We start from the raw sequence: 25,468 nt of genomic DNA, 5'->3' as shown, positions 1-25,468 counted from the left end.
GAGTTTAGCTATTGATCCTTCCCGTATCTACACATACGAGAATCTAAGCATTATTAGCCTCAAGTACATTGATCAGCTATTAACTGAAGCCCAATTAAAAAATATCTAATAGGATATATTATATGCACACAGGATTGGGCTGTACCCAGTCGTAGAGGAAGTAGCGAAGACACTGGAAACTGTAGACGGGTTCCGCTTGAGACAGTTATGTGATGTAAAACGCCAACTAGAACAAGACCGCGACACGCGGAAAGCACTATATAAGAAATACCATAGAGCTTTCAATATCGTGGACAGGACTGATACTGACCATATGTCAGCCAGCATGGGACTAGGGGCGGCAGGTGTTGGTTTGTTAGCCACCATCGTGGCCGCACCTATAGTGCTAGGCATTGAAATAACAGCTGGGGTGGTAGGGGAGGCAGGGTTGGTGTTTAAATTTGCACCCTGCAGACTGCATCGCAAGGCATTGAAACACGACGAGATCAGGGTTCTGGCCGAAGCAAAGCTGAACACGGTAAGTGAGCGTATTTCCACGGCACTCACTGACAGTAAGATCTCGGAAGAGGAATTTCGTTCAATCTTCTCTGAACTCGACAAGTACCGTAAGATGAAACAAGAAATCCGGTCCAAGTCTCGTAAGTCTGCTATCAGCGAAGACGAGAAAAAAAAGTACATAGAACAGGGGGTACGAAAAGCCCAGCAAGCCTTTATTATGAACACCAAAGAGATCATAGGCGATTCACGTTAAACTGTTTCATCGAGGTCAACACGGCTAAGAGCTATCACGTGATCAGGAAGTGTCACGCGCGGCCAGGAAGTAAACTGGGGATTCAAAAGTAGTAGATACGATGGGGGCGAGATCTAAGGACCTTTCTTGAAAGTGATCTCGTACCCCCATTACTTCTACTACTGAATGGGCTGCAGCAGATTTTGGTTTCCGAGCATGTCCAATATTTCGGGTAGATATACTCTCCACTACAGATACTGGTGTACGGGAGAAAAAGGAATACACAAAGCGATCGGAAGAAGCTCGCAAAGAGGTAGAAACGGCCCTACGAAATTCACAAACGAAAAAAATAGCAGACGTTGCAAATACTACATGGTCCATTCTAGGATACCGCAAACAACCAGAAGGACAAACATCCAGCAGAGTAGTCTTGTTGCAAAAAGGCGTAGAAATGCCTACGGACAAATACGGACGAAAACCTGTTGGATACCAAGAGGCTTGGCCAGCAACGAAGAATACCCTGTTGGCCTGCACATCCACGTAGAACCCACCAGAACTTTCCAGAAAGATGGAAGGACCATATTCTGGAATCCTATTGCCGTAGTAGTTGCCCCAGATCCTTGAAAGCTATCTTCTATAGAAACCGAAGAGATAGAGAAAGACTACAACGACCTGCTAGACGAAATAATGCAAACCATTGTGGTAGAGACTGCAATAGCCCCACTTCCAAAGGATACAACCAAACTTCTAGATGTCGAGCCTGGAAAATACATGTGCAGAAAGTTTGCCGCTGCAACATTCCGAAGGAAAGCAAGAATTGTATTGTATCTGCTGCCAGTGGGGGAAGATGGGAACCCAACCACAGACATCGAAATACCGACTTATGGATACTTTCTAGAGAAGGAAATAGAAAAACTTGGCGGAGTAGAAGCCCTGCGGAAAGGAGACAGCTTGCTTCTCTGTAGAGTAGGTCCAGAAAAGACAACACCACAAAAAGACAAAGATAGACTGGTGTTTGTAGTATACAGCTAGAAACAAATAGTCCCACCAGGAATACAGAATAGAATACCTCTCGCGTACCCAACGATATACATTCTGCTACGATTTGCAAACTGTTTTGCTGTATGTTTGCCAAAGTGGCCTAGTATATGAGCTGGTTGGTCTATTGGGCCTTCCCCAGCCATTTCTCGTAGTTTTTCGTCCACAGAAGAATACTCCACAGGGTCCTCTTTCCAGTATGCAGCCTCTGCTTTGTCGAATTACTCGAATGGAAAGCGAGGTGGATTTCCTCTGCTGTATACAATATGCATGCTCGAGATGTATACACAGTACAGTATATACTTCGAATTGTGCACAATATATTTTTTTTCTAGTCCATGTGGAAGAGGTCCCTATGTTTTGGCGTTGCTGTTGTCGTACTCCTCTCGTGGGCCTGCTTGTGGACCAGCGGTGGTGGTGTGCTGTGGTGCTTCCAGGTCTTGTGGACGACCTTCCAGAGAAAAACCTACCTAGCGAAAGGTAGGTCCACCTTTGGGCTATTTCTAGCATCTGCCGCACCTTCTGGATATCCAGACGGGTCTCTTCTTGTTCCTCCTCGACGTTTTCTATTTCCTGCCGGAGTTCTTTCTCATCGTCCTTGTCCAGCATCAACAAGATGTCGACCAACGTGGTTTGCTCCACACGAGCCGGCAACGTATTTGTGGTTTGCTCCACACGAGCCGACATCGCCGCAGTTTGCTCCACACGAGCCTCGAGCCTCCCCGAGCGGCCGTAGAAGTCCTGACGGTGGGCGCAGTCGACGGTTCTGCAGCAGGCAATACGCTGCTGGTAGACGGCTTGCTGGGGGACAAGATGGTCACAGACAATACGCTGCCAGTAGACCATGCGCTAGCGGGCGAGATGGCCGCAGGGAATGCGTCTGTGCTGGGACTTGATGCCGGATTTGGAGCTTTCTCTCCAGTGGTGTTGGTTCTGTGGCCGTATTCCATATTTTGCGTAGTCGATTGGAAAGTATCCATAAGTCGGTATTTCGATGTCTGTGGTTGGGTTCCCATCTTCCCTCACTGGCAGCAGATACAATACAATTCTTGCTTTCCCTCGGAATGTTGCAGCGGCAAACTTTCTGCACATGTATTTTCCAGGCTCGACATCTAGAAGTTTGGTTGTATCCTTTGGAAGTGGGGCTATTGCAGTCTCTACCACAATGGTTTGCATTATTTCGTCTAGCAGGTCGTTGTAGTCTTTCTCTATCTCTTCGGTTTCTATAGAAGATAGCTTTCTAGGATCTGGGGCAACTACTACGGCAATAGGATTCCAGAATATGGTCCTTCCATCTTTCTGGAAAGTTCTGGTGGGTTCTACGTGGATGTGCAGGCCAACAGGGTATTCTTCGTTGCTGGCCAAGCCTCTTGGTATCCAACAGGTTTTTCGTCCGTATTTGTCCGTAGAGGTCTCCACAAAGTCGTGGTTCTCTTCCAGCACGCCCAATCTTTGTTTGCCCAAACCACAATTGGCATTTCTACGCCTTTTGCAACAAGACTATTCTGCTGGATGTTTGTCCTTCTGGTTGTTTGCGGTATCCTAGAATGGACCATGTAGTATTTGCAACGTCTGCTATTTTTTTCGTTTGTGTATTTCGTAGGGACGTTTCTACCTCTTTGCGAGCTTCTTCTGATCGCTTTGTGTATTCCTTTTTCTCCCGTACTATTTCTCCTAGTCGCTCCAGTTCTTTTTCTCTACGCTGCTCTTGTTCTATCTGCCGTGCTGTCTTTCTGCCTTCTAGGACAGCCCATGCTTCTCTTCTCCATTCTTCCACGCGTGCTGCTTCTTGTATTTCTTGCAATCGTTTTCCTTGACCCCTAGAAGATCCAGAATATACTTCTCTGTCTTTTGCAATCTCTGGTACTTCCTGCAGTTGGAATTTGGAAGAAACCTTGCCTATGGTGCTACATTTGGCTGTTCTCCATTCCCACTCTACTGTCTTGCAAGAAGGCAATAGAATACTTGGATCTGCTCCATTTGGATGTAGCTGGGTCGGTCTTCTACTCGCAGACAGTATCGTTTTGGCATCGGGATCCTTTGTATAGCAACGTAGTGGACCTAGCTCCACACCAGTATCTGTAGTGGAGAGTATATCTACCCGAAATATTGGACATGCTCGGAAACCAAAATCTGCTGCAGCCCATTCTATCGCTTTCTCCCACGTAGCATCGTTGTCTGCTCTTGTAGGAGCAATACGGACCCCAGAAATTCTACCCGTCAAATATCCGCAAGGGGAGATAACTGGTGGGTGATGGTAAATTATTGTTCTGCATGGGCTAATTGCTATATTGGCATGGGGGCGGCATGAGTGTTTCATGGGGGGCATTATGGCGACTGGCGGTAGTCTTTGATGTTTGGTGTTGTTTTGGTGTCCTCCCATTTGTGGGAACTCCCAGTTGTGAGACACATTAATTAATGGTTCAGTGCACACAGGTGGTGCTTCCCCATCCCTACGATGAAAGTGGGAACAGCCCTGTTGCTGAAGAGTACCCGCAGGAGGCATAGTTCATTAATGAGTTAATTAACACAGAAGACATTGTTCGTTGAAGAGCATTTATTGTTTTCAATAGATACTGAAATACTGAAAAAGATTATCGTGAACTGGTGATATATTCTACTTGTTGAAGGCCTGCCATAATGGTGATCGGAAAGAGCAGTCAAAGATTAATAAATACATTTGGATTAATTATAGTTACAACAGTTATTGCTAGATATTTCAAACACGTAAATCTGAGTAGGTAAATTAATTTCTCTTTCAAATGATCACGAAGTTACCTACACAAAATGTTTATTTTTTTAAAGCCATTTATCTGAGTAGGTTAATTGCTTTATCTTTTAGAGTTACATTAAATTACCTCCGCAAGATTTAGTTAAATAGCTAATCCATAATTAGCTGGGGTTAATCCATTCTATCAGATAGGGGAGTAAGGTGTGTTTTCTTTCCTAATTACCTACTCCACTGTCTCACAACTGGGAGTTCTCACAAATGGGAGTAGACCGTTGTTTTAGTAATGATTGTTTAAGGGATTAACGAAAGGATTATCGACTTGACTAGTCGAAATTGCAGTGGTGAACACATTTTAAATGTTCAATGTTTTGGGTGAAAAGTGAATTTTGTCACGTTTAGTTTAAGTATGTGTCATCGTAAGCATATATCTAGTGAGTGAGAGTTAATTTCGTACAAGGGCCACCGACCCGTTATACAATTATAAAGATGACAATACAATCCAGCGCCATATATGATATTAAGCTGTATGCTAACATGTACAATGTCTCATTTAACTTATACTCTATATTCAAAAACTTCGCTCTTTTTGTCAATGCAAGAAATATAAACTTAGCAAGATTGTTAACAGTTGTAGAAATGCAAGACAATAATAAGTTGATAAATTTAGTTTCACATGGATTATTTATGTAGTATTGTGGGAGCAGGCTGTTTCTCAGATCACAGTAAAATTAACATTCAATAAAGAATTGGTACTCTGATTCAATGGTAAGTACAATACATGGAGGGCAGAATCGCTCATGTTGTTTTATATTTACTTTTCGCCCATATTCCAACATTAAAGGATGGTCTGAACAACGAAACTTACTCAAAGCAAAACGAATCGTTGCGTTGCCGTCAATCGTTGCGTTGCCCTCCTTGGGGGTCGAGTGATGGTGTCACCATGCACTAATTTCCACCGGACCCCGTAGTTTGTGCTAAATGGGCTATGTTTGTGAGTGCGAAGCGAGCGTTGTGGAAGCTTGGAACGATATCTTAAATGTGTTTAGATCGCTTCGCGGAAGTTAAAGAATCAAAACTACTTACTAGTTGTTGTACAATAAATATATGATTGATGACCAAAAAGATTTTCCATGAAACAACTTGAAGCATAACGATTTCTTGCTCGGAAGCGAGGTTGTGGTGGAAGTGACAATAATATTTTAAGTAGTGTTATATTGACACCCACCTCGCTTCCACGAGAGAAATTGTTATGTTATAAGATATGTCATGCAAAATCCTATTGGCCATCAATCAAATACATATTTTACTACCAGTAGAAAGTAGTTTTGTTTTTGTAACTCGGTGAAAACAAACCTAAATAGCATTTATTCTCAGATTGGCGGATGTTCGCGACAGGGCGCTGCCATTTTTAATAATCGTAACATCACGGGCTAAAGTCTGTTAAAGAATCAATGAGATTATGGTTTGTTTTCATCAAGTTAGAAAATCAAAACTACTTTCTACTCGTAGTTAAATATGTATTTGAATCATGGCCACCAGGATTTGGCATGACACAACTTGTAACATAACGATTTCTTCCTCGGAAGCGAGGTGGGGGTCGAAGTGACAATACTGCGCAACAAATTTCTTGCTACACTCACGCGGTTAACGTCCACTCACCAGTATGTAGATACTAATCAACGTGCGTCTTTATATTTGGTCTTATAATCCTAATTAGTTTATTATCATACTTGTATGCATTTTGAAACTAAATAAAAATCAGGCGATCTGCCTATACTTATAACTTGAATATCTAGACATTTTATAGTTTGCCAATGTAAATCATAATTCGCACACACGCCCTAGTGTATGTTGTCTGTCTCATTACTTAACGACGAAAACAATGATTCTGTTGAATGCCACGACAAATGAATAAAAATAAAATGCAATTATTAAAATTAAAACAGATAAGAGTTATAAGAACAATGTCAGGCTATTACTTTGTTCGAGGAATGTATCCATCAATATCCACAAAAACGAGTGATATGCCATTCACCTGCAGCTGTTCCAAATGATACATCTAATACATGTTTACGAAAAGTGATAAATCTTTTCAGGTATTTCACATTGGTATATAGTCTCATTGGTCACCCAAGATAGCATACCTGGGAACTAATCGCATAATGTCCACCATTCTTTACAAAAAAGTAATTTAGTTAGCCAATAATGAGCAATCAATCAATGTCTTGGCGGTTAATCCTTTGAAAGAAGGAAGTTGTTTTACGCAGACACCGACACGACAGAGTGTATTCAGTATAGATTAGTAAATCTACATACATGAACACTACCTTTTGACAAATCTTCTGTGTAAGATAAAAGTAATTAATCAATCAGCGTGTTATCGGTTAATCCTTTGATCGATGTTTATAATGTTGAGTATTTACTCCAGACACAAGAAATGCAAAATGGGAACCTTTGTCGGGTTATCCAAGTGGTGTTACCACTAATTATACCTGTTTTAAATTCATTAACTGACCATCAAGTGAATGATGACAAATAACATGTGTAGGTTTATACCACCTAACACGGGTTACAACAAGGGAGTATTAATTGCTGTATTGCATGCAATTTTAATTGCATGTGAAAACCTATGGGCCGACACTATTTTGAGAATACGGACAGAACTTCATTGTTGCATAAGAAATACACATAAGCATTTGCTGTGTGCTAAAACTGTATGTACCTATTCACCTAAGTAAATTTTCAGAGTCTTCTAGCAATGGCAAAGTGGGGTTGTTTAGTTTACGGATTCAAATAGATCAAATGTCATTTTTTAATATTATACGTCATATTTTTAAATGACGTGAATAAATATCGAGGTAAAAAACCCACAGAAATGGGATCAATTATGATCAGTCATTATACCATCCAGGCATTAGAAAACCTGCAAAAGCCCACACTGCTTTGATACTTTAATGCAATCAGACAAGAACTACCGGGGAAATTTTCAAATAACGGCATCTGATGGGCATCCACCCTTCCTAATGTCGCACTGTTTAGGTTGAAGTAATTAACCGTAACCGAGATGAGCGAGGCTGATCATAGATTTCACTATCACTAGCGGCTGGCTCGAACAAATAAGGCCCAACGACACCAGGCAATTACGACAGAATCGTCTATGAAAACAAGTTGTAACTCGGAAGGGGGAGCAGGACAAAAGCCACCCGGACAAATGCCACCCAGTTATTTTACCATTACAGAGAGGACAATTACCACCCATATTGATTTTAATGTTGATTTTGTTGTAAAATTATGTAGACTTTGATGAATAATTTGGGTTCTTAAAAAAATATATTCACTTTGATAAAAAAGTTGATTTTCATGTAAAATTTTGATTTCATAGTAATGTTGACTTTTTAAAATGTTTATTGTGTTGGTGGTTTTATTTTTATTTGGGTGGCATTTGTCCTAGGTGGCATTTGTCCGGGTGGCTTTTGTCCGGGTGGCATTTGTCCTAGGCCCACTCGGAGGCTAGGCAAAGCAGGTGACAAAATTAAATGACAGCAGATTGTGAGAACATATAGCTTTCATTTTTCACAACAATTGTCACGATTTCTGTTCCTGCTGAGCTGTAGGCTCGTTCGATATCTCGCGATGTCATTATCGCGATAATGCACCTAGGAGATCATCAAAGGAGTGGATTGCTTAAAGGTCACATGCAACCCAAAAATCAAACATAATTAAAACACAGTTATCACTTATTTATGGCATATAATATACATTGCTGATTATGAAAAAACATATAAACAAAATTAAAAGCGTACAATCGCAAATCAAAAGTGCAATATTTTGTACTTGGGTTTACTTCCCTAGAAACGAAGCAGCCGGGATACCGAACCCAGTCAGAGCGGGTGGGTGTGCACTCAAGTGTAACGGCTGGTTCATTTGCCGATACCCTCACGGCTCATTGTGTGTGTATATATATAGATGTTAGGTTTTGTAAATACGGTGTCGTACCGGGAAGGCTAAAATGTATTTTTCAGATGTCCCGGGAAGGCTAAAATGTATATTTCGGATTTCCCCGGGAGAGCTAATTAGGGGAGTACCGCCAAAGCTAAAGATACGGTGCCGGGAAGCATAATCCATGCCGGGAGTAGATACATTTCTTTTCAAAACATTGTTATAATAGAGTATTTATCAGAACAGAATAGAACATAGAATTTATTAAGACTTGAACCAGTCTTCTATTCGATTAAGATTTAAAGATAAACAATGGACACATATTATTTCTTCCCTAGGTACATTATGGTATCTTCCAACTTCAATATGTAGCAGGCATCTTTATCTTCTTCGCTTGTTTAGACCTGTATTTAAGTGGCGTTTTTATTTGAGATGTATTTAATTCGAAAAACATTGCTATAATATACTCTGCAAAAAGAAACGCAACGTCCCAGGTCTTCGCCGCGTCTCCGCCCAGACCATCAGAAATCGCCTCAGACAGCACGGGATACGCCCTCGACGACCTCACGTAGGATGCACACTACGACCTCATCATCGCCTGGCACGTGTTCGATGGTGCAGGAACGTCCAGAGATGGAATTGGAGACATTGGCAGCGAATTTGGTTCAGCGACGAATCTCGTTTCCTAACTTCAAAGACACGATGGTAGGACGAGGGTCTATAGACGGAGAAACGAACGTTACGCCCGTAATTGTGTAGTTGAAGCGGACAGATTTGGAGGGGAAGTGTGATGGTATGGGGGCCATTTCTTACAACGGGAGAAGTGACTTGGTGCACGTCCGTGGTAACCTGACTGCAATTCGTTACAGGGATGAAATTCTGCAACGTCATCTTTTACCTGTCATCAACCCTCAACGTCACGTTTTCCAACAGGACAACGCCAGACCGCACGTGGCTCGCATCACGATGGACTACCTGACGAATCAGAACATCACAGTTCTTCCTGGCCTTCAAAATCCCCGATTTGAACCCAATAGAGCATTTGTGGGACCAGCTTGGGAAACGCGTTCGACGTCGTCAGCCTCAACCCCAAACGTTGCAACAACTGTCTCAAGCCTTGCAGGAGGAATGGAGGAGGATCCCCCAAGCACGGATTCAAAGACTGATCATGTCCATGGACAGGAGGTGCCAAGCTGTGTTGCAAGCTCGAGGTGGTCACAACAGGTACTGACCTCCACGCCATCTGTACGCCCGGTGCAATGGTTTCAGAGACAAATGATAGCTGCATGTTGTAAAGCTGACTCTTGACAACATCCATGTGAAATTTTACGTTCGTGCGATCATTAGTTAAAGTTTTATTTGGAAACAAAATAAAGTGTTTACATTCCTGAGTTTTCACCTGTGCGTTTCTTTTTTTGCAGAGTATATTTACACCGAAACTGACACCGAACTATCGTACACATATTCGTGATGGCAGGTTAGCGTTAACTTAATCCTGAAGGGCCTTGTGAACAACATCATCGGGGACATCGCCTACACAGACCACGTGTCTGAACTTCTTAAATTGTCTTAAGCTCGACGTAGATTGACAGAAATGTGATTTACTATGGATAATGACAATTAAATGTCGAATTCAAGAAAATGTATACTGAAAATGAAAACGTATAGCTATATTAATATTTTTGTATGTGCCCAAATTAAACAGCGTCCACGTTAATCCTGTTTTCTTTGTAATTTGTCAGAGCCTCCGAGTGAGGCGCCCCGTGTTCATTTAACCACAACATTGCATTGCAAGTACCGCGAAGGCTACGCTCATTGAACCGAGAAGCGTCACGATTTTAGCCTTCCCGGCAATGAACCGTAAATACATGCTCATTTTCTTGTCTATAACAATTTGCAATCAACAAACATCATAACATGTCATGTGTACAAGTATCACACCTGCCTGTCTGTCTAATTACATAATGTGACAGAGACCGAACTCGGGCCATAAATCAATGCGTTTTGTTTATGGTGTATAGCCTGATAGGTGTTAAGTTCAAATTGCATGTGGTCAGTGATTGAAATTGTGTATTGAATATTGTCATTAGCAGATGGGCAGGCAGACACATGGGTGCCAATAAAACAGACATTGAGTTTTGTCTGTGACAACGACATATCTATATCACAGTTAGAAATTCTGTCGACGCTAAATAATGACATTGCTTTTAAGTATCGAACTGAGAAAGTGACTCGGTAAGAACGTGTGGTGAAATAGACAAATGAAATTATATAAACAGTTAAATCGGTAATCTACTGGTATAACATATAAAAAGCTCGCGCCTGTGAAATATCAACAAAACATTAAAAAAAATAGCTGACACCAAAGCCTTCACCGAGTATACACCGGACAACCCCGCTGCGCGAACCTATTTCATTGCGCATGTGCTATGAGCGCAGCCCAGCTGTTGAAACCACTTTGAAACCACAAAATTAGTGAATCGTTTGAACTCCGATTTCGCGCGTTTTTTTTCCATCGCGTTTTTTTCCAACTTTATAAGTTGAATTTGCATTTTTGATGATTTGTTTCGGTAAGTCCATACCGAAAGGTATCAGAATCTGCAAAGTTGTGTTTTACTTTGCATGTGACCTTTAACATAACGTTAGGAATACTTCTTACCTCTTTTTAAAAGATATTCCTCATTTTGTTACAATCTATTTGAGATTTGATTTTCCTTGACTTCGTTGTGGACAGGTCCGTGGCTGTGGTCTCCAGGGGCCCGTTTCACAAAGCCCTCTTACCGGTACGACCTCGTAAAGCAGGTCGTAGACCACCTCTTACTTTTTTAACCTGTTTCACAAAGACCTCGTATATTTACACTGTGCCGTAAACGGCCCAAAATGTAGGACCCCGATTGACCTGTCGTAAATGCTTTAGGAGGTCGTAAACACTACCAAGATGGCGTCAACGATTATGGCACTGCAAGTGATTAAAACGTGCTAACAAAGAAGACCTGAGAAATTTTGAGACAGGTCGAACGTGCTCGACACTCATGTTGTTTTCTAACTGTGCAGAAAGTTAGAGCCTCAACTGAACAAACCTACAAACCGACCTCCCTGCAAGTGTTGTGTACACAGAGGTATTTGGCAAAAGGGGTTTTCCTCAGTGAAATCGGGGATCTCCATGGAGTATCCCGAGCTAGTGTGTTAAGAATACTCCGCGACACCGCTAGTGCTCTGGCCGTGTATCTGGACTTGATTAAAAACCCCTGGGTGCTACAGGGACATATGTCCTTCCTCTTCAACCCTCACTTTGAAGTCCAATAAAATTCTAAATATATCACGCACACAAATATACTTCACAGTTTTGTATTCTGCGGGAAATTCCCTGTTTCTTGATACCATCCACTAAAATCTCAGACAAAGCTAAAGTGCTTAAAATAACCTTTCAAAATAGGCTTCATCGTAAATGTCGCCATTTTATACACAATACGAAATCACGATTCACAGCATTATTTGCTGTACAGTGTAGACAGTATGTTTTCAAATGTGAAAATCGGATAATTACTGGGAGTACTGAATTTCAAAAATAACATATTAATGATAACTGAAATCAGTTTTTCATGATATCACTAATGATAATCTGAAACGCTGCCGATGAACCTAGAATCGGTTTGGATGTTTTCGAAAATATACTTACACGAACGCCGAAGTGCGCTTTCCGCCTTATTGGATAGTGTTTACAAAATCACGTCTCGCAAAGGACGGTATTGAGACGCCTATTACACCACGTACTAGTATATTTCATAGTCAGCTGCGACAAATGCATCAATAAATTCCCCATACATTTTAAAATCAAATCACAATTGGTCTTTGTTACCAATACCATCTGGATATTGGGTGTGAAAACAAACGCTGTGCTCGGAAGACTGCGCTACTGTAGTTGAAATGTAAAAAAAAAATAAAATCGATTTATACTGCGTAGCAGCTGGCTATTCATTGCTTGCAATGGCTCAATACCTTTAGAATATGTATGGAAAGAGTATCATAGCAAGAAAGAGGAAATTAAAAATAGATACAATGCAATGATTTGATTTGATACTTCATAAGAAATTGTCAAAGTTTCCGTGCAGCGTGACGCCATAACAGACGCAAAATCACGCAGAACGACAACGGTAATTATCAGCATTTCTGGCTTCTTCTCTTACTTACAAAGAAAACATATAACAATACACAGATAGTATGAGTCACTCTGATTACTTACATTTCATATTTATGTACAAACGATCCCTGAAGCAAGGGAAGAGTCCTCGCCAAATCCTGTGTACCCTTGTCAGCGAAGCCGCCATTTTGTAAGAAATCGGTCATCGGTTGTGATGTCACACGTCAACAGTGTTGTAGTACTACATATTAGGCAATATCTTTGAGGTGAAGGTCGGATGAAAAAAAAGTAAACACAATCGTCCTATCCTTCTGATTACACTTTCAGTACTATGATGTATATTTTGCGTATCATTCAGATATTTTTTTTCATGAAACCAATTTCAGTAGATTCTACCTACATTTAGCCTTGTTCAATATCATATCATATGTGGATACAGGGTATACGTTTTTATTCTTTGAAGTTTTGGATTGTTTGAATAAAAGTTACAAAAGAAATTGACACATTTAGAGTATCACACCACATTTTAAACCTTTACACAAGTGTTAGTAGATCAAGCGTAGCCATAACTGCAACATTGACTTTAGGTCCTATAGTGTGCAATATTCAATACATTGGGACTAATATTGCAGTTTCATATGAACAAGTTAATGGACAGCGATTTAATTCAAACCTTATAAGTAAAACTGATAATATTAATGGAAATGATTTATACATTTTATCTTGTAATTTTCAATGAAATTTAGTGAGAGAATCCAAAATAATTCATTTATTGATATTTTTTTACTAAAAGATAACCTGTACATTGAATTAAAAACATAACATTTGCATTGTTATTCAAACTGTATTTCTATTTTGAAATACTTTGGGAATAACAAGATAAGCAGGTGCCCGTTCGGTCTCGCTTTATGCGTTGCTATGCAACAAAGTACCTCTTATACAATGTACGACATGGATTTAGGACCGCGTCGTACGACATGGATATGACGTCTTTGTGAAACGGTCGTAAAGGAGGTCGGAAGAGGGTCGTAAACAAGGTCGTAGGGTCTACAACCTCCTAAATTTAGGAGGCTTTTGTGAAACGCGGGCTAGGAATTTTAGACATTATGTCGTTCAATGTTGAGACTGTTGCTCTGCAGTCTTTCTGACTGCATCTCCATGAGATCCATTCTCTCCTTCTCTCTTGTTCAGAATGAACATATACCGGTAACCATTTACACATAGATATCTTCAACCACGAAAAGTAGGAAGAAACTTCAAGTCTAACTGTGCATTTACCATAACTGAATTTGTGGAAATAATGTTGAAAACTGTCATTTCCAAAATTCTTATAGCAAGTTTCTGCAAGAAAATGAATAACTCACAACTTATGAATTGAGTGAACTAATTTATAAATCAAAGTGACTGTGTGAACTCACTAACATGGATTCAATCTCATACTGGTAGTCTGGTATACATGTCTTATTTCATTCCTTGAGTGAACACGTTTTTTCATCATGTAGAATCCCCTAAAACAACACCGTTGTCAAAACATCAAACATCAAACGATTTTTACCTTGACCCAAATGTCTAACCTACCCTTTATCTCGATATATAATGATACAAGAATGAATATGGGAACCCTTCTCTATGCATCGACAAGAATACCTATCAAACAAGCAAGGAGTTGCTATTGGCGTGGCGTCGTGTTCTCATTGCAGGTTTTAACATTTTCAAACGTATATAATTGTCACCACAGCGACAAACCTATTTTACAGTTTAGTAGAAAACTTAACAGAAGCATCCAACTTGACCTTGCAATGAGTGGTGTGATAATTCAAGACATAGATAATCACAAGCATCTAGACTTGACCCTTCAAAATAACTGTAACTGGGATGTGAACATAAAGTCTATTGACTGGCTTATTATGAAACTAATGTCTTGTCTAAACTGGAATCTTTCAAATGTTTCTTTGTCTCTGGAATCATCTGTGAGCTTGTTGGCTGATTTCTCTTGATCTATAATGAATGTTTTATTAAAACATTCTGTAACGTACTTCTTGTAAATGATCAAATTAATCTAGATACACTTATGATTCAGTAAAAAGGGAATTCATTTGAGTATTTGCTTCAATCCGCACATGTTTGGACAACACAACCAATTTTCTATTGACAAGTTCATGAGATTTTCGTGAATACGCAAATTGCAGAAACTCAAATGGCCTCTCCCTTGTGACAGGTGTTAATTGGAGAATCTATTCTACTACGGTTAGTTCCCATGAAGCAGAATTGTAAAAACATAGGGTGATTACCTCCAAGACCTGCTGATCTCGAACAAAGGCCCGTTAATGTTTTAACAGGCACAAGGTTGATACGAAAAGTTGAATGGGTAAAGAAATGAAATAAGCCTAAACTGATATTTGACATTTTCATGACATAATATATTTGGTGTTGCCACAATTAATCATCACAAGATGAAACATATCATGTGAAATATATCTCAACTATCATTTGGAGGGTCTTTTCAACTATCTTCTTATATCTGCCATGCCAACACGCCAAGTAATAATAAGATACATAATTTGCAATGTATGACCTATTTCAACTTATTACTGACCCTACGAAGGTCACCCAAAACTCTATCACTTTGTTAGATATTAGTAGATTAGTGGATTAATCAATAACTTTGGCGAGACGTAGAACGTATCATCCCCTTAGACGTTGAGTGAACACATGAATCAGTATCATTATAATCTCAGTGAGCTAAACTCAGTAAATTAACTCAGTAAATTCGATCATATTTCAAAACAAGTTCAGAAATTTATAGCACCCAGTGTCTTAATCCCGTATAACAACACCGACGCAACATGAACGAGATTATACTGTAATAACAAAATCCTACTTCACGGGAATACCCCATTACGCCATGGCACGGGTTCACTTTTATGGAATGTAATACACTCAGTCAGTCAGTATATCTGTACACTGTTATATAGTCCATATAGCGTAGGTGTATGGAATTTGTATTCATACGAACATTGAGAGGGGGGATTAAACATATTTGCGCTTTTGTGGATAACAACTAAAACACACACTTAAAACTGACTTTTGAAAATGCTCGCCATACTAGCGGTAAATAGAACAGTCAATATCAATTTTTGACACATAGAACAAGAAGAATGCAGATGAGTGAAGTTAAACTAATATATAGAATTGGTTCCTAGTTGGTCGCATAGGACGGCGAATAGTAAACGCTTAATCTAAACATAATCCCAACTTTAAAAAATGTATCACTTCAAGCGTGAGACGCAGTTGCATTGATATCAAGCACAAAGGGATAATATGAAAATATGGCTTATTCCTGCAGGTTTCATGAATAAACATGTCACATGCAAGATACATTATGTATATCAACAATAAAAACTCTAACGGATCAAAAGATTCGTGAAATAGTTCAGTCTATACACTCATGGGCCGGGGATCCCTGGGAAAAAGGAGAAATTGAAAGAAGTAATGGTAAAATCCTTCCTAAATTTCCAAAAGTTTCCAAGCCTTGGAAACATCATTTTCCAATTTTGGAAATTTTTGGAAATATGATATTTCCAAATTGGAAATTTTTGGAAATCACCATTTTTTTCCTTGTGCTGTACACTAGGGGTTGTGACAACACAGAAAGAGTCTGCACACAAATTTGACTGCAAGGCTTTTACACCCGGTCACAGATGGGCTCGATCCTGACACCTCAACCTAGCTGGATGACTAGCCGGCGCTTTAACCAGCTGGCCACCGCGCGAGTGGTTGTATATTGTGTACGTACATGAATAACAAATCATCATTATCTTATATGAGGATATTATGTATTTAAGTTGCAATTAGTTGTCAGTTCAGCTGCCTCTTGTCTTTGTGTTTCAGTGAGTGAGTGAGTGAGTTTAGATTTATGCCGCACTCAGCAATATTCCAGCTATATGGCGGTTGTTCGGGAGGTTTTGCGCGCCCAAACGCGCCAGATGCGTTTCCGGGTGTAACGTGTTGAAAAACACACCTTGCTTCGCGGAAACCACGTGCTTCTCGTGGGGAAACCGTCGACGAGAGGACACGTGACTGCCCGCGAGGGTCAGTTAGATAGCAGAGCTTGTCAGTGTAAGAACTTACTTTGAGACAGCTGAATAAAGTTTGAAACTAACATGACATTTTGGCTTTTCCTTATTATCAGCGGTTGTCTGTAAATAATCGAGTCTGGACCAGACAATCCAGTGATCAACATCATGAGCATCGATCTGCGAGATTGGTAACCGATGACATGTGCCAACCAAGTCAGTGAGCCTGACCACACGATCCCGTTAGTCGCCTCTTACGACAAGCATGAGTTACTGAAGATACATTCTAACCCGGACCTTCACGGGTCTCTTTGTGTTTCATGTACAGTTCTTGGTCACAGTTTGGTCAGAATCAAAGGTTAGTTATTATACATTTTAATTGTTACATCCATAGTAAATTAAACCCTTATATTAATCATTACACAAAATAGGTATAAATATGCCCATGATAACAAAATAAAAGTCAATACACAGTATACCATTTAACTTGTATGAATGTGCTTATGGTTTGTTTTCTATATGTGTAGTCAATATGCTGGCTAGTAGTTCTTGTTTGGTAACTATTTTCTGTATCATGTAAGATTGATATATCTCATCTATCGTGTATATTGTATGTACTTGACAAAGATTGCATTTGTTCAGTGTGTGGTACTTATATGGGATAATTGCATGTGTTGACTGTTCGGTTGCTGGATGTGCAGATACACTCTCGTGTCACCCACAGGATAGGTTTCTTTGTATAGTATCTATTGTTTATTTCATTATTATACCGTGTATTATTATAAGTCTTTATGTCAACACTCAATGTGATATTGCATCGCGTAATACCTGTATATGATTGTTGATAGGCACATTTATGCACTATATTTATTATGATGACGTGTTCATCAGATGTGATTTTATGTTGTGTATATCGTGTATATTATTGTTATTACAGGATGTCTTCTTCCACCACGATATGGAAATAAACAGATATGTCACTCAAAACCCATAGTCTGTGGTTAATAACACATTGAAGCTCCACTATGGTGTGACGGATATGTCAACCCGTCATATGTATTTCTTACTAGAATACACAGGTTTTGCTCGGTTAAGTATGTTACTTGTCCGTTTTTTATGATGAAAAGGGAGAAACCTCCGGCCAGTCTCGTGGTGAATTGAGAGTTTGGCGCCATGTAACACTCACTGCGAATAAAGAAGAATGTTTAACTCCCCAAAACGGGTTGAGGTTTATGTGTTCACAAGTAAGACAGCAACACAGCTGTCACATATATGGTGGAGATGCCAACGATCCCGATAATTTCAGTATGAAGGACTTTGATTCACTCTGTTTACGTTAGTAAACCCTCCTTGCCTTGTATATCTTTAATTGCCGCCATTTTCCCAAGCATGCCGCCCAAGAAATCCAAAGATCAAGAAATTAGCGATGAAGATAATGAAACATGTAAAACCACTAAGCCCTTTTCTGGTGTAGGCAATTTGAAACCGCATTGTTTTACCGGGGATGTGTCAGAAGACCCTGAACTATGGTTGGAAAAATTCGATGCATGGCGCCAACTGTCCCGCTTATCTGACAGTGATACACCAAATGTTTTTCGTCTTGTGCTGGACGGGAGGGCAGTTCAGTGGTTCAAAACCCTGTCGAAGGATGACAGGAAAAATAGAAAAACTCTTTACCATCGGTTTATAACAAACTTCAAGAGTTCTCAACAACCTTGGTTGATTGAGAAACAATTATTTGAAAGAGTAATGGGTGAGTGTGAACCACTGGAGGACTATATAAATGCCATTGAAAGCAAATGCAGCACACTGTCTAAACCGGACGATGAAAAGATGCGTATCTTTGTGAGAGGCCTCTTGCCTCATTTACAAACATTTGTAATTCAACAACAACCCACAACATGTGGCTATAATAACTGCCGAATCTATCGCTTATGGGAGAAACACCACCCCACAGGACCAAAGCTCATTTAAACTTAAAAAGTTAGAGGACCAGGTGAACAAGCAGGACCAAACTTTAGCAACCATGCTGGACCTTATCATGTCCTTGAAGGGCAAACCCCAAAAACAGTGCCCTGTGAACATGGTGAATACCGTGACCTCATCCACAGTTACGTGTCAACTGTGTCTCGAACTTGGCCACACAGCGAGAAATTGCCCTAAGTACATGAAAAAACCAATGGCGAAAGTAGTTTTTCGACGTTGCCAACAGAATGGTCATTTCGCAAGTCAATGCACTTCTAATCAGGAAAACTTACAAAGTCCACCCAGAACGATGGGTCTCTAGGTGGACTCGATGAAAACAATGATACCATTAGGCTATCACCGATTAGCTATCAGGCTTTACCTGTCTTAAAGAACTTTGTCCCAATTTCCATTGGTCAGAACAAACATTATGCCCTCCTTGACACTGGTGCAGATTTTTGTGTAGCAAAATATGAAACCATTGCCAACAAATTATTTCATTTTGCACAAATTCAGAAATCAAATGATGAAAAGGAAGAAATTCAATGGACTGTTACTTTGCAGGTGAGGTTTGGCCAGACACCATTAAATGTAAAGTTTTACCTTGTTCCAGGTTTGAACACAGAATTTATTTTAGGTCTGAACTTTCTGTCAAGTCACAACGCACTGCTTGAATTTAGCAACAATAAACTGTCTATAGACCCTAGGAGACAGACTGTTGCAGCAGAAAATGTAACTATCCCTCCACGCTCAGAGATAGTTATTCTTGTGAAGCTTAAAGGTAACCCTCTTCCCAACACTGTGTTAGGCATTAGTGAGACTGGAAATTGTGCTTATGCTGAAGGTGTTTTATGTGCCAAAGTGTTATGTCATGTACATGACAATCATGTATATCAGCGCCTAGTGAACTTGTCTGATGAACCAGTTGGGATTTCAAAGGGAACTTATATAGGAAAGTTTGTGTGTCTCAGCAAGGATGACAGTTTGTACTACCTTGGAGAAGAAGGTGTGGATGAACAAACGCTTAGTGTAAACAGAGTTGCGAATGAAACTATACCTATCTCTCATCGTGATAAAGGTTCAGATAAAGCTTCTCAGTTCGTCAATCTTCCTCCAGACAACAGTGAGATAACCGAACATCAACAACAGGACCTCACATCTTTGATTGATGAATACTCGGATGTGTTTGCTCTTCATGGTAAAGTTGGATCATGGGACATTATTACCCATAAAATTAGAGTGAAGCAGGAGCAAGCTCCAATTAGATCACGATCATACATGCATCAATGATTTGAAGGATCATGAAATTATTGAAGATTCAGTGAGTCCTTGGGCAAGTCCATGTTTTCTTGTGACAAAGAAACAGAAGAACCAATACAGATTTGTTGTCGACTACAGGAATTTGAACTCTGTCACAGAGCTATTAGCCCATCTTTTGCCAACCACCGATGAGTGCCTTGAAAGTCTTGGTCATGCACAACCCAAGTTCTTTACCACCTTAGACTTACAAAGTGGGTTTTACCAGCTCATGATCGACTCTAAATCCAAGGAGTATACTGCCTTTACTGTCATCTTGGACTATTCCAGTTTCGAAGGCTTCCTATGGGGCTCAAGAACTCTCCTGCCTTATTTCAGAGAGTGATGGAAACAGCATTGAAAGGCTTGACATGGAAATCATGCCTTATCTATTTAGATGACGTCATCATCTTCTCAAAAGACTTTGCTCAACACATGACTCATATCAGAGAGGTTTTAGAAAGATTGCGAACTGCAAACCTGAAACTGTCTCAATCAAAATGCTTCTTTGGTCATAATAAAATACAGTATCTTGGCCATATCGTCACTCCACAAGGCATCGCTCCAGACCCTGACAAGCTAGCTGCTATTCATGACTACCCTCAGCCAACTACCTTGAAAGATCTTCGGACATTCTTAGGCCTCAGCGGTTATTACAGAAAATTCATTGGTGATTATGCAAAACTTGCTCATCCTTTGAACCAGTTGACTAAGAAAGATACACCATTCACCTGGACTACAGAGTGTCAAACATCATTTGAAAGTCTCAAGCAGAACCTCATGAGAGCACCTGTAATTGCATATCCAGACTACAATGCCCCCTTTGTATTATACACAGATGCCAGTTCCTTTTCCGTTGGATCAGTTCTGTGTCAAGAACAGCAGGGAGTGGAAAGAGTCATTGCATATGCGGGCAGGTCTATGAACAAACCTGAGCGAAACTACACTATCACAGAAAAGGAATGTTTAGCCGTTATTTTTGCAGTAAAGCATTTTGATTATCTGCTTCGACATGCTCAATTCACAGTGGTAGTTGACCACTCAGCGTTAAAGTGGTTATTGTCTGTGAAAGAACCAACCGGTCGCATTGCGCGATGGGTAACATACCTTATGGCTTTCGATATGACTGTTGTTGTGCGACCAGGAGTAATGCATGGCAAGGCTGACGCCATCTCAAGACGAACATATTCATATGCCGAAGAATCCCTGGAGAATGAGGAAGGTGATCACTCTATCCTTACCTGTGACGTTCCTGATAACACATTAGACTCGCCCATGATTCAAAAACAACCATTGCAGGAAATCAAACAAGCTGCAACATATGAGGTACATGTCAATGTACTGGAAGCACGACAGGAAAACCCTGAACGTCTTGTGAAAGGAATTCCTCAAGTAGCGACAACTGGATATACTTTTTAAGTTGAGCCCCATCCAGGATTCGAACTCACACCCTCAGAGTCCGGCACCTAATCGCCAGCACACAAATTCAGCCGCCTAACCCACTCAGCTACCGCGACCCGGAATCCCGGATGGGGCTCAACTTAAAAAGTACTAGAATTTGTACTTTACTAAGAAGGTGTAATCCCAAATATAACATTTGTGACATTTCACCACTTTCTAAATGGCATTGTGTAATCATAGCTTTCGGACGTGGGAGCCGTGCCAATTAACACTTATGAGAGGGGTACACAAAGCCCGCAGTCTAGACTACCAGTTGTCCGACTTCCATTTTTGTGAAGTAAAAAAGTACTAGAATTTGTACTTTACTAAGAAAGTGTAATCCCAAATATAACATTTGTGACATTTCACCACTTTCTAAATGGCATTGTGTAATCACTGACAAGGATAGTCAAACTGCGTGTGACACTCCACAAACAACCAAGAGTGCCCAGGACACTTCTGACAATCCAAAGTACTATGCGATAGAAAAAATCATCTCCAACAAATATCAACATGGACAATGGTATTATCGCGTCAAATGGTTATCATTTGTCCAATCCTACAACTCTTGGATTTCATACAGTGATCTTTCTCCTGATTGTCAGAAAATGGTGGATTCCATACATTCTCAGTTGAGAACAGATAAAAGAAGCCAGCGTAAGCAGTAATACTGAACTCTGAACTAAATAATCATTTGTGAAGTTATTTCAGTGATGTGAACAGACATGTGTATGAAGTGGCGAATTAATCATTAACTGTTAACCCGAGAAACCATTTGTAGTGTTACTTTAGTAGTTCATTCAAAATTACTAGTGTTAGTTCAATTATTGTGTTATCTTATTCAATTGTTGTTGTTTATCATGCTAGTTCAAATGTTGTCATTGCAACATTAGTTTGCAAGAAAATACTGAAGTGTGAATTTAAAGGTATATTCATGTTTTAATAATTCTCGTGTTGAAAAGGAACAGAAAAAAGAATTATAAACACATGAGTAATGATGAATTGGTTTTCCCTACCCGAAACACAAAGCTAATGAATGGTATTTTGAATATGTGAAATCTTTTTTCTCAAAAGTCTATGACTTTAAGACGAATATGATGGTACAAACAAATACCAAAATCAGCGTTGTATTTTGTTTTCTTGGACCACAGGGACTAACCATGAACATATTGAAACCTTGTGAAAAACTGCAGTTGTGAACAATTTTGGTGAATATTTTATTATGTTATACTCTGTTAGTCACCTATGCATCTATCATGATTCTGGTTACTTATACAGTGTATGTTCTACATTTTGGTATATTATGTGTCTAGTCAATTTGATTCCTTTGAAACGAAACACTATCTCAGGATTTTAGTACATGGTATTACTCCTTTTAATAGTATTATTATTCAGTATTATTGTTATTATTATTATTCAATATTCAGTATTAATCACTTTGACTTTGCATTTTTATGCATACTTGCAGTTTTACTTCAAACATGTAGTTTAGTTTATTACATATATCACATATTCTTCGTAAAGGAAATTTCATAAATATATTGCATTCAGTTAAATATTTCAAAACATTTCATCGGTAATTCAGCATGTTTGATCCATTTATGTATCCTACTTATCTCACAGTGGTGCCAGGGCCCTGCACTGTTGTTAGATTGGTATCATACTTACCATTTATTATCAAAATTTTGTTACTCACAAAACCTTTCTTTAGGGGGAGGGTGATGTGACGGATATGTCAACCCGTCATGTGTATTTCTTACTAGAATACACAGGTTTTGCTCGGTTAAGTATGTTACTTGTCCGTTTTTAATGATGAAAAGGGAGAAAACTCCGGCCAGTCTCGTGGTGAATTTGACGCCATGTAACACTCACTGCCAATAAAGAAGAATGTTTAACTCCCCAAAACGGGTTGAGGTTTATGTGTTCTCAAGTAAGACAGCAACACAGCTGTCACAATATCATGGCTGTCACAGGAACACAAATATTATTGGTACAAATGCATTTCTATTTTTGGGGACTTGGAGACGAAAGAATCATGTAAGACAAAGTGTTTTGTAGTCAGGCGGGAGCGGAAGAAAATCTATTAATTAATATTTATGTCCTAAACTAGCGAATATGGTGTCGAGGAAAACATCAGACACGCTCATTTTAGCCGACTGCTACAAATTGGTCGGTTAGAATTTTGTTTTAATGAATATGCTAGCCGTATATGATATCGCATCATGGAGAAACTCACTGGTGTGTGATTATTTCTATAACTGACGGTGTAGCTGCGAATTGTTGCGGCTTTATCACTCACTGACGTTAATATTTTTTACAGCTTCCGGACACTTTCATGTTTTCACTTTTATTGGACATTTATGTTCACAATTTCGTTTGTTAAATAAAATTTAACACGTTGAGAAGTTTTAAGTACATAGGAAATTGTAACAACGGGAGCGGACTTACATACACTACCCTACACATCGTGTATGTAAATTACATAGCATTCTCAAGCAATGTGTTAAGTTTGCTAAATGCTACTTGGGAACTGAAAAGCATGGAGGAAGCATGACCATAGCACTACTAAGATGCGCGTGCGCCTTGACCTTGTGATATTACGCATGCGCAACGACGGCGTTTAAAACGCGAGAAAATGAAATGTTGCATTTTCGCTTTCTCGCGATTTCGTGTTTTTGTGGCCTTATTTGACAAGTCGAGATTGCAATATTGCGAGATTTGACAGCATGTACAAATGTCGCATTCTCGCGTTGTCGACTTTTGACAAAATGTGCTATGTACCAAAAACACGAAAATGCGAGATCGCGAGAACGCGAGATTTTGGCCAAATCTCGCGATCTCGCATTCTCGCACTTTTGGCATTTTTAGCTTGTTTCCAAAGGTCGAGATGGCGAAAATGCAAGACCGCGAGAATGTCCCTTACAGTATTCCATAGTTATAGCAATCCCCATTATCACTCATATAACATGTTTGATACATTAATCTCACACTATTCCAAGATTGGGAACTGGTCTGAGATTTGGGATTCCTAGATGTACTCAGATTAATTACTCATGTGATAATCAAGACAGATAAATATAAAGTTAGATAGTAAATTAGGAAATAGTAATTAGAAAATTAACCTCCACAAACTCATGTACAATGTGGACAGCTACTGATTCAGTATGTGCAATAGTCAACGTGGGTTTGTTTCCTCAACATTGCCTTGTTTATCACCCATTGAGGAAATGAATTAACGAGAGGGAAAATATTCTGACTTTTAGATTGTTATCTTTATGGGTTTACAATCCAATAACAACCAGGAAGGCCCAGTACTTGCCATAGCTATCATTACTGTAAACTGTATAATTCAAATCCGCAATTTTCACAATCTAGATTATGTTACTCGGGACGTACCATTCGTCACCACTCGCCCCTTTCCGTGCGTTTGTTGACATAACTGCTCTCGTGGGTCCAACTGAGTGTATTTCTGACGATCTTGCGGGCTTGTTATGGAGATTGTACGTGCGCTTCGACCAATTTTAGGAAATGTAATTATAATCGCTACGAGTTTCAAAACAACAATATCGTATTTATATGTAACTAATCAACCTTAATCTTTAATATTGGGCTTATATTTCATAGCTCTGGGGATATTTTAGTCTGACTGTTTTTTGGTCATTCATATTTTTTTTCAGCAAATTCATTTAAAATTCCACCAGGGTTGTGACAGCAAGGTCACATGAATGTTCAGTTTGAGAAATATTTTCAAGTCATTTTTGAGTATCTGCTTTGGGATTTAATGTAGATGAAAAAAATATTATTTTAATGGAATATTCAATAAGACAATTTCCATTTGTGATGATTAAACCCTATTAAGAAAATTAACATAATTAGAAATATAAGGTGAACAGCTGGTCATAATTACATTAGAATATGTCTTTAACATATATGTTTTTCTCCTTCTTTTAGTTGTATCAAAGAGGTTTAATTCTTTAAAATAAATAAGTAACAAAACCCCCAAAACAACAACCTAGCAATGCAATGTAGATGTGCTTCGGTGATTTTTAGAAACATTAGAATCAAACAGGGATAGAGTTATCGTTCTTGTTTAAAGTAGTTCTGATGTTCAT

The 25,468-nt window shown here is 39.5% G+C and overlaps 1 long non-coding RNA gene across 1 annotated transcript in view; it reads right to left on the bottom strand.

Annotated features, from left to right (window-relative positions):
• Window positions 1-24,641, bottom strand: part of LOC124273582 — a 48,262-nt gene extending 23,621 nt beyond the window's left edge. Inside the window, exon 1 of the long non-coding RNA XR_006897692.1 lies at window positions 24,479-24,641. This is a non-coding gene — a long non-coding RNA (uncharacterized LOC124273582). The remainder of the gene's footprint in view (window positions 1-24,478) is intronic.
• Between the last annotated feature and the right edge of the window lie 827 nt (window positions 24,642-25,468).

This window comes from Haliotis rubra, unplaced genomic scaffold, assembly GCF_003918875.1.
Source record: "Haliotis rubra isolate DU_JTF1 unplaced genomic scaffold, ASM391887v1 Scf1035, whole genome shotgun sequence".
NCBI lineage: Eukaryota > Metazoa > Mollusca > Gastropoda > Lepetellida > Haliotidae > Haliotis > Haliotis rubra.
This window is presented reverse-complemented; position numbering and strand designations above follow the sequence as displayed.